Raw genomic sequence first — 18,904 nt, forward strand, 5'->3', positions numbered from 1 at the left:
GATTCCGCTATCTTTAAGAGCTCTAGCTATCTCTTTCTTGAAAGCATCCAGAGACTTGGCCTCCACAACCTTCTGGGGCAGAGCATTCCACAGAAACACAATCCTGTGTGTGAAAAAGTTTTTCCTCAACTCCGTTCTAATTTGTCTACTTATTCTTAAACTTAAATACAAGATAATATAGAAAAAAAATCATGACCAGTTCTCTCCAGTGTCTTTTCTTTTCATCTGCTACCAAGCAAAGGACCCAGTCACATTCCAAAGCACCCATTATCTCTAACACTGTTTCTACAGAAAGACCATTACATTAGCAGTGAAACCTTTCCTAGAATGTTACACCTGTAATGTATATTAAATAGCTAAATTAAAAATAGTGCAAAAACAGAAAAATAAAAAAAGTGAGGTGGTGTCCAAGGGTTCAATGTCCATTTAGGAATCGGATGGCAGAGGGGAAGAAGCTGTTCCTGAATCACTGAGTGTGTGCCTTCAGGCTTCTATACCTCCTTCCTGGTGGTAACAGTGAGAAATGGTCATGCCCTGGGTGGTGGGGGTCCTTAATAGTGGACGCTGCCTTTCTAAGGCATTGCTCTTTGAAGGTGTCTTGGATACTATGGAGGTTAGTACTCAAGATGGAGCTGACTAATTTTACAACTTTCTGTAGCTTCCTACAATCCTGTGTGGTAGTCCCCCCACACCAGACAGTGATGCAGCCTGTCAGAATGCTCTCCACCGTACATCTGTAGAAGTTTTCAAATGTTTTAGGTTACAAATCAAATGAAGTATAGCTGCTGCCTTGCTTTCTTTATAGCTGTATCGATATGTTGGGATCAGGTTAGATTCCAAGAGATCTTGACACCCAGGAATTTGAAACAGCTCACTTTCTCCACTCCTGATCCCTCTATGAGGATTGGTTTGTGTTCCCTTGTCTTACCCTTTCTGAAGTCCACACTCAGCTCTTTGGTCATACTGACGTTGAGTGCAAGGTTATTGCTGCAGCACCACTCCACTAGCTGGTACATCTCGCCCCTGTATGCCTCTTGTCTCCATCTGAGATTCTGCCAACAATGGTTGTATCATCAGCAAATTTATAGATGGTATTTGAGCTATGCCTAGCCACACAGTCATGGGTATAGAGAGAGTAGAGCAGTGGGCTAAGCACATACCCCTGAGGTGCACCAGTGCTGATCGTCAGTGAGGAGGATATGTTATCACCAATCTGCACAGATTGTGGTCTTCCAGTTAGGAAGTTGAGGATCCAATTACAGAGGGAGGTACAGAGGCCCAGGCTTTGTAACTTCTCAATCAGGATTGTGGGAATGATGGTATTAAATGCTGAGCTATAGTCGACGAACAGTATCCTGACATAGGTGTTTGTATTGTCCAGGTGGTCTAAGGCCATGTGAAGAGTCATTGAGATTGTGTCTGCCATACCATGCTCAGTTCTAGTCGCCTCACTACAGGAAGGATGTGGAAGCCATAGAAAGGGTGCAGAGGAGATTTACAAGGAAATTGCCTGGATTGGGGAGCATGCCTTATGAAAACAAGGTTGAGCGAACTCGGCCTTTTCTCCTTGGAGTGGTGGAGGATGAGAGGTGTATAAGATGATGAGATGAACTGATCGTGTGGATAGTCAGAGGCTTTTTCCCAGGGCTGAAGTGTTTGCCATAAGAAGACACAGGTTTAAGGTGCTGGGGAGGAGGTACAAAGGATATGTCAGGAGTAAGTTTTTTACTCAGAGAGTGGTGAGTGCGTGGAATGGGCTGCCGGCAACAGTGGTGGAGGTGGATACAATAGGGTCTTTTAAGAGACTTTGGATAGGTACATAGAGCTTAGAAAAATAGAGGGCTATAGGTAAACCTAGTAATTTCTAAGGTAGGGACATGTTCGGCACAACTTTGTAGGCCGAAGGGCCTGTATTGTGCTGTAGGTTTTCTGTGTTTCTACAGAGCTATTGTGGTGATAGGCAAATTGCAATGGGTCCAGGTCCTTGCTGAGGCAGGAGTTCAGTCTAGTCATGACCAACCTCTCAAAGCATTTCATCACTGTCGATGTGAGTGCTCCTGGGCGATAGTCATTAAGGGAGCTCACACTACTCTTCTTAGGCACTGGTATAATTGTTGCCTTTTTGAAGCAGGTGGGAACTTCTGACTGTAGCAGTGAGAGGCTGAAAATGTCCTTGAATACTCCCACCAGTTGGTTGGCACAAGTTTTCAGAGCCTTACCAGGTACTCTGTCAGGTCCTGCAGCTTTGCGAGGCTTCACCCTCCTGAAAGACAGCCTGACATCGGCCTCCAAGACAGAGATTGCAGGGTCACCAGGTGCAGCAGGGATCTTCACAGCGGTAGTTATAATGTCCCTTTCAAAGGGGGCATAGAAGGTGTTGAGCTCATCTGGTAGTGAAGCATCACTGCTATTCATGATGCTGGGTTTCGCTTTATAGGAAGTAATGGTTTACAAACCCTGCCAGAGTTGTCGTGCATCCGATGTCACCTCCCACCTCGCTTGCAATTAAGGTTCAGGGACAAGTATGTAGAGAGGTTAGAGGTCAGGCCTCTACTTTCGAAATCCAGTGACATGGATGGGCAATGAAAGACACCTGGAGTAAACGTCACCAATGCGGTCATATGACGAAGTACACCCGTGGATTTCGGGCTGTCCCAGGGTCTTGAGGTCAAATGTCCGAGCGAGCAGGAAGTATGAGGGCTGGTAAGTCAGTGATCCCCTGGAGTTTAGGGTCCTTCATCAGCTAGTCAGGGATTCGATACCAAAGACTGAAGCCTGCAGGTTGATCAGAAGTCTGGAGGAGTTGGCTGTTAATGCAAACAACGCATTGCACTATATATTTTGATCAATGTTCCCTCTAATATGCAATAACCACTGTGCACAAAAATCTTGCGACGTGCAATCTTTAAGTGGAAGCAAATCTGAAGCTATTCTGAGGATGGTGAACCATTCCTCTTTAAATGGACCAGCAGTTCCTTTGCGCTTCATGCCATTTCCTTCTTTGGAATTCGACAGAGTGAATCAATAACTTCTTCAATAAAAACAGCTGGTTTTAAAATCTGCAGACAAATGATTGCAAACTCCATGTTGTCAATGCAGTCTACATCAGAAACTGGAAAAGCAGATGTGATTGTGTACGATTGTGAAATATACTTGACATGCCAATGGGGTAGAGGGTGACAACCTTTTGTACGCAGTTTAGATTTCTTTGTGCGCTAGTAGCAAAGGATGTGCACATGCCTTTGAGGGAACATCGGTTTTGATGTACATGTGATAAACTTTAATCTGAATCTAAATCTGAATCTGACCAGGCTGCTGACCTGAGCAGAGCCAAACATGAGAAAATCTGCAGACGCTGGAAATCCAGAGCAACGCACACAAAATGCTAGAGGAACTCAGCGGGTCAGACACCATCTAAGGGAAAGAGGACAGTCGATGTTTTGGGCCGAGACCCTTAATCAGGAATGGAAAGTAGGATGAAAGCCAGAGTAAGAAGGTGGGGGGAGGGGAGGGAGAAGTACAAGGTGACAGGTGAAAGGTGAAACCGGGAGAGGGGGAGGGGTGAAGTAAAGAGCTGGGATGTTGATTGGTGAAAGAGATAAAGGGCTGGAGAAGGGGAAACTGATAGGAGAGGACAGAAGGCCATTGAAGAAAGGGAAGGGGAAGCAGCACCAGAAGGAGGTGATGGGTAGGTAAGGAGATGAGGTGAGAGAGGGAAACAGAAATAGGGAATGGTAAAGGAGAGGTGGGAGGGGCAATTACTGGATTTTAAGAAATGAGATCAAGCAGATCCCATCTGCCTGCATGGGGGTGATCATGGTATCACAGTGGTTAGTACTACACTTCACAGTACCAGCAACCCAGGTTTAATTCCCACCACTGTCTGTAAGGAACTTGTACTTCTTCCTGTGACCGCCTGGGTTTCCTCCGGGAGCTCCAGTTGCCTCCCAAAGTCCAAAGATGTACCAGTCGTTAGGTCAATTGGTCATTGTGAGTTGTCCCATGATTAGGCTGAGGTTAAATTGGGGGTTGCTGGACGATACGGCTTGGTGGGCAGTAAATGCCTGTTCCTCGCTGCATCTCCAAGTGAATAAATAAATGTTAGTCCATACCTGTTTAAAGTGTCCCATCCATGTACCTGTCCAAAGGTCCTGTAAAGTTTGCCTTTGTACCCACTCCTGCTACTTCCTCTATTAATGTGAATTAATTGAACTCATTAAACACGTGGTAGGCAACAGGAATTCTGCAGATGCTGGAAATTCAAGCAACACACATCAAACTTGCTGGTGAACGCAGCAGGCCAGGCAGCATCTCTAGGAAGAGGTACAGTCGACGTTTCGGGCCGAGACCCTTCGTCAGGACTCAAACACGTGGTAGGCATGGTAATGTTGTGGTTAGTGTAACTTTACAGTGTCGCTGATCAGAAGACTGGGGTTTGTCTGCAAGGAGTTTTTATATCCTCCCTATGACCATGTGGTTCTCCGACTTCCAAACATGTACGGATTAGGTTAGTAGGTTGTGCCAGAAGTGTGGTGACATTAGCAGGCTGCCCCCAGCTCATCCTGGGACTGTGTTGATTGCTGACACAAACGACATATTTCACAGTATTTCAGTGGGTGGTGGTAGAGGAGAGTACATCAGGGGCATTTAAAAAACTCTTAGATAGGCACCTGAAGACTGAAAAATGAAGGCTGTGGAGGAGGGAAGGGTTAGCTTGATCTTAGATTAGATTAAAAGGTCAGCACAATATCGTGGGATGAAAGATATTGTGCTGACGTTCTACATGTGACAAATAAAGCTAATATTTCTTTCTTTCATTCATTCCATCTAAGTGTGTCCCATTTTAGGAACTTTAATCAATGGACTATCCCACATACAGCTACACTGAAACGATAGTAATTAGATGAAGCTTTCACATGTAGGCTCTGACACGCTGTTAAGATCAGTACTATAATGACGACAGCGCCAAAGTAGTGGTGAAATAAAGGGAATTTTTCACTGAGTGTACAACACGGAGTCTGCATTGCCCATGTGTGTGTGACGGATGTATTGATATGACAAACCAGATGTTTCTCATTACCACAGCAGTTGTGTAGTTGCTGCTGAAGGAAGTGATTTAATGGCAACTTAACCACATTGACAATGTTTGGATTTGGATAATAATCAACATTAATGTCATATGTGCCACTATGTGCAATTAAAGATAACTGAAAAACATTTATAGTAAAACTCCCACAGTAAAATTGCCCAGAATTTCCTCACACCAGACATATCAGATATATCAGCCATAAAATATAAACATAAAATTCTGCCGAGGAAACACAAGAGATTCTGCGGAAGCTGGAAATCCAGAGAAACTCACACAAAATGCCGGAGGAACTCAGCAGGTCAGGCAGCATCTATGACAAGGAATAAAGGGCACAAGACCATGAGAAATAGGAGCAGAATTAGGCCATTCAGCTCATCGAGTCTGCTCCATCATTCCATCATGGCTGATTTAACCTCTCAACCCACGCTCCTGCCTTTGACAACCAGACTAATCAAGAACCTATCAACCTTCACTTTCAATATACACAATGACTTACCCTCCACAGTCGTCTGTGGCAATGAATTCCACAGATTCACCTCCACCTTGTGAAAGAAATTCCTCCTCATCTCTGTTCTAAATGGATGTCCCTCTATTCTGAGGCTGTGCCCTCTGGTCCTAGACTCCCCTGCTATAGGACATCCTCTCCACATTCATGCTACCTGAGCCCTTCAATATTTGATAGATTTCAATGAGATTCCCCCTCATTCTTCTGAACTCAAGCAAGTACAGGCCTGGAGCCATCAAACGTTAACCCTTTCATTACTGAAATAATACTCGTGAACCTCCTGAACTTTGTGAATTCGGCCTGGGTTGTCAACTGTTTATCCCTCCTCATGAATGCTGCCTGACCTATTGAGTTCCTCCAGTATTTTGTGTGTGTTTTTGTCATTCATCATTCAACATCATATTTATATTTTTTGATTCCTTTAATATTGGGAAAACTATAAATCACTGCTTTGAATGAACACAAGAGATGCTGCAGATGCGGGAAATCTTGACCAACACACACACACACACATGCACAGACAGACACACACACAACAGACATACAGACAGACAGACAGACACACACACACACACACACACACACAGAGCATGAGCAAACATATAATCAGGGGTGAAAGCAGTCGACATTTCGTGCTGACACTTGTGGGCTGCCCCCAGCTCATCCCCAAGTGTATTGGTTGTTAATGCATGTTCCGATGTACATGTGATCAAGAAATGAATCTGAACCTGAATCACATTCTTTTGAATTCAATTGTTATTTACATGACAAATCAAGCTCTAGAAGTTTGTATTGGAGATGTGAACAATAAGTTTATTTATTTGCAGACATGAGAGATTCTGCAGACGCTGAAAATCCAGGGCAACACACACAGAATGCTGGAGGACCTCAGAAGGTCAGGCAGCACTTGTGAATGGGAATGAACAGCTGACGTTTTGGGCTGAAACCCTGAGTCCTGATGAAGGGTCTCGGCCCGAAAATTCAGTTGTTTATTCCCAAGTTTCTTCCTTTCTTTCTTTAGAGATGCAGCTGGGAACAGGCCTGCCCAATGAGCCGCTCAGCCCAGCAACCCACCGACTTAACACTAGCCTCGTCACAGGACAATTTACAATGACCTAATAACCCACACACCTGTGAACTGTGAGAGGAAACTGGAGCACCCGCAGGAAACCCACACGCACACACGGGAAGCAACGTACAAGCACAGTTCCAAAGGACATCGGAGCTGAACTCCGAATGCTGACGCCCCGAGCTGTAATAGTGTCGCACGTCGTGGAGTCACTGAACAGTACAGCACAGACACGCGCAATGATCAGTTCTTATCAAAACCTGAAAATCCTGTTCTTGCACCCCTCTTAGTGAAAGTTTCCCCTAGTGCAGGACACTGTTACCTGAGTAGCATGTGCAAAATGCTGGAGGAACTCAGCAGGTCAGGCAGTCTCTATGGAAATGAATAAACAGTTGACATTTTGTGCCGAGACCCTTATCAAGCACGTGGACATAAACCAGGATAAGGAGGTGGGGTGGGGGGGGGGGGGTGTGATGAAATCAGAATCTGCAAGTTGATTGGTGGAAGAGCTATGATTATGATTATGAGGACACGGAGTCCCCTTTTATTGTCATTTAGTAATGCATGCATTAAGAAATGATAAAAATGTTTTTCCAGAATGATATCACGAAAACACATGACAAACCGACTTAAAAACTAACAAAGACCACATAATTATAACATATAGTTAGAACAGTGCAAAGCAATCCCGTAATTTGATAAGAGCAGACCATGGGCACAGTAAAAGTCTCAAAGTCTCTCGAAAGTCCCATCATTTCATGCAGACGGTAAACCTCCAGCGCCGCCAACTTGCCGATGCAGCATCCTGGAAGCATCCGACCACAGTCCGACTCCAAGTCCATCCGAAAACTCCGAGCCTCCAACCACCTCTTTGACACCGAGCACCGAGCACCATCTCTGCCGAACGTTTCGACCCTGGCCCCGGCAACAGGCGATACGCAAAGCCGAGGATTTGGGGCCTACGTCTCCGGAGATTCTCGATCGCACAGTAGCAGTGGCAGCGAAGCAGGCATTTCAGAAGTTAGTTCTAGATGTTCCTCTGTGCTTCTCACGGCTGTCCCCATCAAATCCAGATTGTGCACGGTCCCCTAGTTACACATATCGATGTTCATTCGGAACGGCCGTGGGCGCTGCATCGCGCCGTCATCTTCTCCTTCTCCTAAACAGTTGAAGAAGAGGGAGATGTGATAGGAGAGGACAGTGGATCAGGGGATACCATACTTTATAGAGTAATAGACTTTACTGAAGTAAAGAGTAATAGGGATACCATACTTGCATCATACTTGTGTCATTTCATATTTGCATCACTGTCTGTTATGGAGAGGCCACTGCACGGGAATGGAAAAAGTTACAGAAAGTTGTGAACTCTGCCAGCTCCATCACGGACACGAGTCTCTCCAGCATCGAGGGCATCGCCAAAAGGAGATACCTGAAAAAGACAAAAGCCACCATGAAGGACCCTCAGCATCCAGGACATGCCCTTCTCATTGCCACCATCAGGGAGGAGGTACAGGAGCCTGAAAACACACACTCAGTGTATCAGGAACAGCTTCTTCCACTCCACCATCAGATTTCAGAATGGACAATGAACCCATGAACACTACCTCAGTATTTTCCCTCCCTTTGGGTACTGCTTACTCAATTCAATTTTCTTTTTTTATATATTTCTTTTTGTAATTTTTATTATTATGGATTGCAATGTACTACTGCTGCAGAGGTGACTTGGTACAAATGAAAAGAGGCAAAGATCGAGAGGGCTTTCAGAGACTTTTACCCAGGGCAGAAATGGCTAATACAAGGGGAATAATTTAAGGTGATTGGAGGAAGGTATAGGGGGATGGCAGAGGCACACTGAGAGTGGTGGGTGTGTGGATCATGCTGCCAAGCATAGTGGTAGAGGTAGATCCATTAGGAACATTATAAGAAACTGTTAGATAGGCACATGGATGATAGAAAAATGAAGGCCATGGAGGAGGGAAGGGTTAGATTGACCTTAGAGTAGATTAAAAGGTTGACACAACATTGTGGGCCGAAAGGTCTGTACTGTGCTGTAATGGTTCCTGGTTTGGAAACACCAATGCCCTTGAATGGAAGAGTCTACAAAAATTAGTGAGTACAGCTCAGTCTCTCACGGGTAAAGCCCTCCCCACCATTGAGAACACTTACACGGAATGTGGCAGCAAAGCAGAACCCATCATCAGAGATCCCATCTTCCAGGCAATAAGAACATAAGACATAGGAGCAGAATTAGGCCATTTGGCCCATCGAGTCTGCTCTGACATTCAATCATGACTGATCCTTTTTTCCCCTCCTCAGCCCCACTGCCCATCTTTCTCCCCATAACCTTTGATGCCATGTGTAATCATGAACCTATCAAGCACACCCAAATACACCCAACAACCTCGCCTCCACAGATGCCTGTGGCAACAAATTCCACAAATTCACCATCCTCTGCTGAAGGAATTTCTCTGCATCTCTGTTTGAAATGGACTCCCCTCTATCCTGAGGCTGTGCCCTCTTGTCCTAGACTCTTCCACCATGGGAAACATCCTTTCCACATCTACTCTGTCTAGGCCTCTCAACATTAGAAAGGTTTCAATGAGATTCTGCTCATCCTTCTGAATTCCAGCGAGTACAGACCCAGAGCCATCAAACATTCCTCGTATGATAACCCTTTCATTTCCGGAATCATCCTTGTGATCCGCCTCTGGTGCCTCTCTTCTCACTGCTGCCATCAGGAAGGAAGTACAAGAGTCTTAGGTCCCATACCACCAGTTCAGGAACAGTTATTACCCTCAACCTTCAGGCTCTTGAACCAGAGGGGATAACTTCACTCAACTCAACACTGAACTGATTTCACAACCTATGGACTCACTTTCAAAGACTCTATAACTCACGTTCTCAAAATTATTTGTGACATATTTATTGATAATTATTATTTTGCTTTTCTATTTTGTATTTGTACATTTTGTTGTTTTTTGCACATCGGTCGTTTGTCTTTGTGTATAGCTTTTCTTTTTTTCTCGGCATGTGCATGTGTGTGTGTGTGTGCGTCCGTGCGTGTGCGCGATAAGCCTTTACAAGGTGTGGAGAGAGTTTGAGACTGTGTGGCGCGCCACTCCTCACACAGACATTTTCGCGGTATTTTTCCCTTTTTATTTTACGAGGTCAAATTGCGATCTCGACCCTCAACCCAGCACGGATGGAAAGCGTACTTGGGAGTGGCCCTGACTGGATTCGAACCCGGGAACCTCCGTTTCAGGGTCTGGCGCTGATGTCATTGCGCCACCAGCTGGTCCACGCGTATAGCTTTCCATTGATTCTTTTGTGATTCTGCTGTGAATCTCAGGGTCGTATATGGTGATGCATACATACTTTGGCCACAATCTAAATTTGATCTTTAACTTTGTTTTGTGTTCTATGGATGAAAGAACCTTGCCCTCCCTCATCAGTCTATACAGTAGTAAATATATGGCCCAACACAAGTTGTCATGTTGTATTGACTAACAAGAGCTGGTAACAAATTCAAAATTGAAGGCTATTGGAGGAAAGGTCATTAAAAAAGCAAAATGCTGTGTGGAACAAAGGAGCACCTAATGGGTTTTCAAAGCTGGCAAGAGATTTAAGGGGACTTTTGAAGTGGAATTTTCAAAGCTTACTTAATAATAGACAATCCAGCTATATGAGCAAGTAGTTAAAATAAGCCCCAACTCTTAATCACTGCTTGCTTTCAGCTTCTTTTCCCGGGCAGTGCAAATAACCTGATTATTTCTTGTCATCTGATAACAGTTGTTTCTCCAATCCAACTGGTTTCCACCTTAAAAATGTACTTCCAATGTTTTGTGTGCCTTTTGTACTCTCTCTCTTTTGTCTACTAATGGGAAATTTTGCCACACATATTAATGTCTCGCTGTTAATGCCTTTACACACCCTGCGTTGGTGTTAACTACCTCTCACTCTTTGCACTAGCACATTATAAAAATGTATCTCATCAAAGTATAAGATTACGAGGATATATAAGCCCCCGTTATCAAGGTCAAATTGACTGACTCTTTTTTGAAAGCAGCTCAAAAAGGTTCAAAACAGGGCTACTAAAACAAAATCCATGCTATCTCAAAAGTTTATCCAGAGCCTGGTGAACCTGTGAAATTCTTGCCACGGACGGCTGTGGAGGCCAAGTCACTGAATATGCTTAAAGCGGAGGTTGATAGGTTCTTGGTTAGTCAGGGTTTCAAAGGTTAGGGGGAGAAGGCAGGACAATGGGTTGAATGGGATAATAAATCAATTATGATGGAATGACAAAGAAAATAAGTCCTAGAAAGTGGGTCCGTAGGTTGTGGGAACAGTTCAGTGATGGGGCAAGTGAAGTTATCCACTTTGGTTCAAGAGCCTGATGGCTGAGGGGTAATAAGTGTTTCTAAACCTGGTGGAGTAAGTCCCGAGGTTCCAGTACCTTCTTCCCGATGGCAGCAGCGAGAAGAGAGCATCGCCTGTGTGGTGGGGGGTCTCTGCTTTCTTGTGACAATGCTCCGTGTAGATGTGCTCAATGGTGAGGCAAGCTTTAGCCGTGATAGACTGGGCTGCATCCATCACTTTCTGTAGGACTTTCCATTCAAGGGCATTTGTGTTTCCCTACCAGACTGTGATGCAGCCAGGCAATATACTCTCCCCCACACATCTATAGAAGTCTGTCAAAGTTACGGATGTCACGCCAAATCTTCACAGACTCCTAAGCAGAGGTGCTGCTGTGCTATTTTCGTAATTGCACTTACGTGCTGGGCCCAGAACAGGTACTTCAAAATAATAACACCGAGGAGTTTAAAGTTGCTGACCCTCTCCTCCTCTGATCCTCCAATGAGGACTGGTTTGTGGATCTCTGGTTTCCTCCTTCTGAAGTCAGTTCCTTGGTTTTGAGAGGTCGTTGTTGTGGCACCACTCAGGCAGATTTCCAAACTCCCTCCTACATGCTGATTTGTCGCCACCTTTGATTCAGTTTACAACTTGAATATGACATTGGAGCTGTGCTTAGCCACACAGTCATGTGTAAAGCGAGTAGAGCAGGGGGCTGAGCACACAGCTTCTGGTGCTCCTGCGCTAGTGGAGACCGTGGAGGAGATGTTGGTGCCAATCCAAACTGACTAGGATCTACAAGTGAGGAAACTGAGAACCCAATTGCACAAGGAGGTGAAGTTTATTGATTAGTTTTTAGGGGATGCTGGCATTGAATGGTGAGCTGTAGTTGATAAAGAGCATCCTGACGTATGCATCTTTGCAGTCCGGATGTTCCGGGTTGAGTGGTGCCAGCGAGATGGCATCTGCTGTGCCAGTCGGGAAAATTGGAGTGGATCCGTGTCACCTCTCAGGCAGGAGTTGAACGTTGTTGTTTTTCATTGCATGTCACATTCTCACCAACACCACCACCACAAATTCTTATTACGTATTAATGTATGTGCCAAACAAAGTCAACCCTTGACCCTTGAAATATCTGCAATTGAATGTTGTAATTAACAGATGCAGACTTTCCTCTGAGGTATCAGATATCTATAGGTTTAAGGCTATGGAGCCACAACTGTTTTCTTTGTGTTTTAACTATCTCTAAGGGCAGGAAATAGAAATGATAGCGAGGGTCAGATTACAAATGACTTCAAGGTCATTGTATCTCTGTGTTGGTGCTCAATTCACGAGTGTTGATATACATTCAGTGGCCATTTTATTAGGTACACCTGTACACCTGCTCATGAATGAAAATATCTAATCAGCCAAAGAAAAAGCATTTCAGGATGGATATTGTATACATTTCTCTGACATTAAATATACCTTTGAAACCAATCACATGGCAGCAACTCAAAGCATGCAGACATGGTCAAGAGAGAACCACAAAAGCTATGGTTCAGACCAAACATCAGAATGGGGAAGAAATGTGATCTAAGTGACTTTGACCGTGGAATGATTGTTGGTGCCAGATGGGGTGGTTTGAGTATCTCAGAAGCTGCTGATCTCCTGGGATTTTCATGCACAATAGTCTCTAGAGTTTACAGAGAATGGTGCGAAAAACAAAAACATCCAGTGAACTGTAGTTCTGTGGGCAAAAAACGCCTTGTTAATGAGAGCGATCAGAGGAGAATGGCCAGACTGGTTCAAGCTGACAGGAGAGTGACAGTAACTCAAATAACCATGGTGTGCAGAAGAACATCTCTGAATGCACAACACATTGAACCTTGAAGTGGATGGGCTACAGCAGCAGAAGACCATGAATATATACTCAGTGGCCACGTTATTAGGTACAGGAATTAACTAATAAGGTAGCCACTGAGTAAATATTGGAATTTATCTTGTCTTTATGTTTACAGTTACATATAAGGTAAATAATTAGAGTCAGCATTCATTTTAGAGATACAGTGTGCAACAAGCCTTCTGAACATGGTACAGTTGGAAAATGCATGGTCATGCACTCTGGTCGTGGAAATAAATGTGTGGACTATTTTTTAAACGGGGAGAAAATCAAAAAATCTGAGATGCAGAGAGACTTGGGAGTCCTTGTGCAGAACCCCCTGAAGGTTAACCTGCAGATTGAGTCGGTGGTGAGGAAGACAAATGTCATGTTAGCATTCATTACAAGAGGTCTAGAATACAAGAGCAAGGGTGCGATGCTGAGGCTTTATAAGGCACTGGTGAGGCCTCACCTTGAGTATTGTGAACAGTTTTGAGCCCCTCATCTGATGTGCTGGCATTGGAGAGGGTCCAGACAAGGTTCACAGGGATGATTCCAGGAAAGAAAGGGTGATCGTACAAGGAATGTTTGATGGCTCTGGGTCTGTATTCTCTACAATTCAGAAGAATGAAGGGGGATCTTATTGAAACCTTTCGAATATTGAAAGGTCTAGACAGAGTAGATGTGGAAAGGATGTTTCCCATGGTGGGAGAATCTAGGACAAGAGGGCATAGCCTCAGGATAGAGGGGTGTCCATTTAAAATAGAGGTGCAGAGAAATTTCTTTAGCCAAAGGGTGGTGAATTTGTGGAATTTGTTGCCACATACAGCTGTGGAGGCCAGGTCGTTGAGTGTATTTAAGGCAGCGATTGATAGGTTCTTGATTGGACATGGCAACAAAGGTTACGGGGAGAAGGCCGGGAACTGGGGGTGAGGAGGAAATCGAAAAAAGAATCAGCATAATTGAATGGCGGAGCAGACTCGATGGGCCAGATGGCCTAATTTTGCTCCTATGTCTTATGATTTTATGGTATCTAATAATAAAGTGGCCACTCTGTGCTGTAGCTTTAATTTTTCAAAGCACTCCAAAGTGTTCTTTTCCTTGATAAAATTGTATTCTAATTGGTAACCAGGTAAAATTGTATCCTAACTGGTTGCATCACAGCCATATGGAAACACCAATGCCCAGGGATGGAAAAGTCTACACAGAAGCCAGTCCAGCACAGGCAAAGCCAACCCAGCACTGGCAAAGCCAATCTATCACAGGTAGATGAGTCAGTATGGGTGGAAGTCAGGAACAGGAAGGGAGCAGTTACTCTATTGGGAGTATTCTATAGGCCCCCTGGTAGCAGCAGAGATACAGAGGAGCAGATTGGGAGACAGATTTCGGAAAGGTGCAAAAATAACAGGGTTGTTATCATGGGTGACTTTAACTTCCCTAACATTGATTGGCACATGATTAGTTCCAAGGGTTTAGATGGGGCAGAGTTTGTTAAGTGTGTCCAGGACGGATTCCTGTCACATTATGTGGACAGGCCGACCAGAGGGAATGCCATACTAGACCTAGTACTAGGTAACAAACTGAGTCAGGTCACAGATCTCTCAGTGGGTGAGCATCTGGGGGACAGTGACCACTGCTCCCTGGCCTTTAGCATTATCATGGAAAAGGATAGAATCAGCGAGGACAGGAAAATTTTTAATTGGGGAAGGGCAAATTATGAGGCTATAAGGCTAGAACTTGTGGGTGTGAACCGGGATGATGTTTTTGCAGGGAAATGTACTATGGACATGTGGTCGATGTTCAGAGATCTTTTGCGGGATGCAAGGGATAAATTTGTCCCGGTGAGGTAGATAAGGAATGGTAGGGTGAAGGAACCATGGGTGACAAGTGAGGTGAAAATCTAGTCAGGTGGAAGAAGGCAGCATTCATGAGGTTTAGGAAGCAAGGATCAGATGGGTCTATTGAGGAATATAGGGAAGCAAGAAAGGAGCTTAAGAAGGGGCTGAGAAGAGCAAGAAGGGGGCATGAGAAGGCCTTGACGAGTAGGGTAAAGGAAAACCCCAAGGCATTCTTCAATTATGTGAAGAACAAAAGGATGACAGGAGTGAAGGTAGGACCAATTAGAGATAAAGGTGGGAAGATGTGCCTGGAGGCTGTGGAAGTGAGCGAGGTCCTCAATGAATACTTCTCTTCGGTATTCACCAATGAGAGGGACTTGATAACGGTGAGGATAATATGAGTGAGGTTGATATTCTGGAGCATGTTGATATTAAGGGAGAGGAGGCGTTGGAGTTGTTAAAATACATTAGGACGGATAAGTCCCCGGGGCCTGAAAGAATATTCCCCAGGCTGCTCCACGAGGTGAGGGAAGAGATTGCTGAGCCTCTGGCTAGGATCTTTATGTCCTCGTTGTCCACGGGAATGGTACCGGAGGATTGGAGGGAGGCGAATGTTGTTCCCTTATTCAAAAAAGGTGGTAGGGATAGTCCGGTTAATTATAGACCAGTGAGCCTTACGTCTGTGGTGGGAAAGCTGTTGGAAAAGATTCTTAGAGATAGGATCTCTGGGCATTTAGAGAATCATGGTCTGATCAGGGACAGTCAGCATGGCTTTGTGAAGGGCAGATCGAGTGTAACAAGCCTGATAGAGTTCTTTGAGGAGGTGACCAGGCATATAGATGAGGGTAGTGCAGTGGATGTGATCTACATGGTTTTTAGTAAGGCATTTGACAAGACTCCACATGGTAGGCTTATTCAGAAAGTCAGAAGGCATGGGATCCAGGGAAGTTTGGCCAGGTGGATTCAGAATTGGCTTGCTTGCAGAAGGCAGTGGGTGGTGGTGGAGGGAGTACATTCAGATTGGAGGATTGTGACTAGTGGTGTCCCACAAGGATCTGTTCTGGGACCTCTACTTTTCGTGATTTTTATTAACGATCTGGATGTGGGGGTAGAAGGGTGGATTGGCAAGTTTGCAGACAACACAAAGGTTGGTGGTGTTGTAGATAGTGTAGAGGATTGTCAAAGATTGCAGAGAGACATTGAAAGGATGCAGAAGTGGGCTGAGAAGTGGCAGATGGAGTTCAACCCGGAGAAGTGTGAGGTTGTATACTTCGGAAGGACAAACTGCAAGGCAGAGTACAAACTACAAAGTACAAAGCAGGATACTTGGTAGTGTGGAGGAGCAGAGGGATCTGGGGGTACATGTCCACAGATCCCTTAAAGTTGCCTCACAGGTGGATAGGGTAGTTAAGAAAGCTTATGGGGTGTTAGCTTTCATAAGTCGAGGGATAGAGTTTAAGAGTTGCGATGTAATGATGCAGCTCTATAAAACTCTGGTTAGGCCACACTTGGAGTATTGTGTCCAGTTCTGGTCACCTCACTATAGGAAGGATGTGGAAGCATTGGAAAGGGTACAGAGGAGATTTACCAGGATGCTGCCTGGTTTAGAGAGTATGGATTATGATCAGAGATTAAGGGAGCTAGGGCTTTACTCTTTGGAGAGAAGGAGGATGAGAGGAGACATGATAGAGGTGTACAAGATATTAAGAGGAATAGATGGAGTGGATAGCCAGCGCCTCTTCCCCAGGGCACCACTGCTCAATACAAGGGGATATGGCTTTAAGGTAAGGGGTGGGAAGTTCAAGGGGGATATTTGAGGAAGGTTTTTTACTCACAGAGTGCTTGGTGTGTGGAATGCACTGCCTGAGTCAGTGGTGGAGGCGGATACACTAGTGAAGTTTAAGAGACTACTGGACAGGTATATGGAGGAATTTAAGTTGGGGGGTTATATGGGAGGCAGGGTTTGAGGGTCGGCACAACATTGTGGGCTGAAGGGCCTGTAATGTGCTGTACTCTTCTATGTTCTATGTTCTATCTAAAGTCAGTCCATCACAGGCAAAGCCCTCCTTATCATGAACACATTTCCATAGAGCAGTGCTACAAGAAAGCAGCATCCATCATCCAAAATCCATCATCGAGGACCCCTACCATCCAAGCCGTGCCCCCTTCTTGCTGCTGCAGTTAGGCAGGAGGTGTCGAGGCTGTACTTGATCTGGTATTGGGAAAAGTACCTGGTCAGGTGTCAGGCCTCCTAGTGGCAGAGCATTTTGGAGATAGTGATCACAATTCTATCTCCTTTACCATAGCATTGGAGGGGGATAGGAACAGACAAATTAGGAAAGCATTTAATTGGAGTAAGGGAAATATGAAGCTATCAGGCAGGAACTTCAGGGATATTTGTGTGGCATTCTGCATAGGTACGTTCCAATGAGACAGGGAAACATGTCCATAGGTACGTTCCAATGAGACAGGCCAGAAGGGGCCACGAGAAGGCTTTGGCTAGCAGGATTAAGGAAAACCCAAGGCATTCTACAAGTATGTGAAGAGCAAGAGGATAAGACATGAGAGAATAGGACCAATCAAGTGCGACAGTGGAAAAGTGTGTATGGAACCGGAGGAGATAGCAGAGATACTTAATGAATACTTTGCTTCAGCACTCACTATGGAAAAGGATTTTGGTGATTGTAGGGATGACTTACAACGGACTGAAAAGCTTGAGCATATAGACATTAAGAAAGAGGAGCTTTTGGAAAGCATCAAGTTGGATAAGTCTCCAGGACCAGATGAGGTGTACCCCAGACTACTGTGAGAGGCGAGGGAGTAGATTGCTGATCATCTGGCAATGATCTTTGCATCATCAATGAGAATGGGAGAGGTTCCGGAGGATTAGAGGGTTGCAGATGTTGTTCCCTTATTCAAGAAAGGGAGTAGAGATAGCTCAGGAAATTATAGACCATTGAATCTTACTTCAGTGGTTGGTAAGTTGATGGAAAAGATCCTGAGAGGCAGGATTTATGAACATTTGGAGAGGCATAATATGATTAGGAATAGTGAGAGAGAGTGGTGAGTGCGTGGAATGGGCTGCCGGCAACAGTGGTGGAGGCAGATATGATAGGGTCTTTAAAGAGTCTCCTGGATAGATTCATGGTGCTTAGAAAAATCGAGGGCTATGGGTAACCCTAGGTAATTTCTAAAGTAAGTACATGTTCGGCACAGCATTGTGGGCTGAAGGGCCTGTATTGTGTTGTAGGTTTTCTATTTTTCCATGTTTTTATGTTTCTACGACTTAGGTCCCACATCACCAGGTCCCAAAACAGATATTACCCCTTAACCATAAAGCTCCTGAACCAGTGTGGATAACTCTACTCACCTCAATAACGAACTTATTTCACAAGCTGCAGGCTCACTTTCAAGAATGCTACAATTCGTGTTCTCAGTATTATTTATTTTTCAATTTGCTTTCTTTCATATGTTGTTTTTTTTGTCCATTGTTTCTTTTTGTATAGTTTTTCATAACTAGACCATAAAACCATAAGGCATTGGAGCAGAATTAGGCCACTTGGCCCATCGAGTCTGCTCCACCATTCCATCATGGCTGATTTATTATCCCTTTCAACCCCATTCTCCTGCTTCTCCCCATAACCTTTGATACACTTACTTATGGAGAACCTATTAACCTCTGCTTTAAATAATACCCAACGACTTAGCTTCTACAACCATCTGTGGCAATGAATTCCACAGATTCACCACAACCTGGCTAATGAAGTTCTTCCTCATCTCTGCTCTAAATGGATCTCTCTCTGTTCTGAGGCTGTGCCTTCTGGTCCTAGACCTCCCCATTATAGGAAACATCATCTCCATTTCCACTCTATCTAAGCCTTTTAAAATCCAATAGGTTTCATAAGACCATAAGACCAAAAGACATAGGTGCAGAAATAGGCCATTGGGCCCATCGAGTCTGCTCTGCCATTTCATTATGGCTGGTCCAATTTTCCTCTCAGCCCCAGTCTCCTGCTTTCCCCCCATATCCCTTCATGCCCTGATCAATCAAGAACCTATCGACCACTGCCTTAAATATACATGAAGACTTGGCCTGCACAGCTGCCTGTGGCAGAGAATTCCACAGATTCACCACTCTCTGGGAAAACAGTTTATCCTCATCTCCACCCTAAATCTTCTCCCCTGAATCTTG

The sequence above is a fragment of the Mobula birostris genome, chromosome 3 (assembly GCF_030028105.1).
Source record: "Mobula birostris isolate sMobBir1 chromosome 3, sMobBir1.hap1, whole genome shotgun sequence".
Classification (NCBI taxonomy): Eukaryota; Metazoa; Chordata; class Chondrichthyes; order Myliobatiformes; family Myliobatidae; genus Mobula; species Mobula birostris.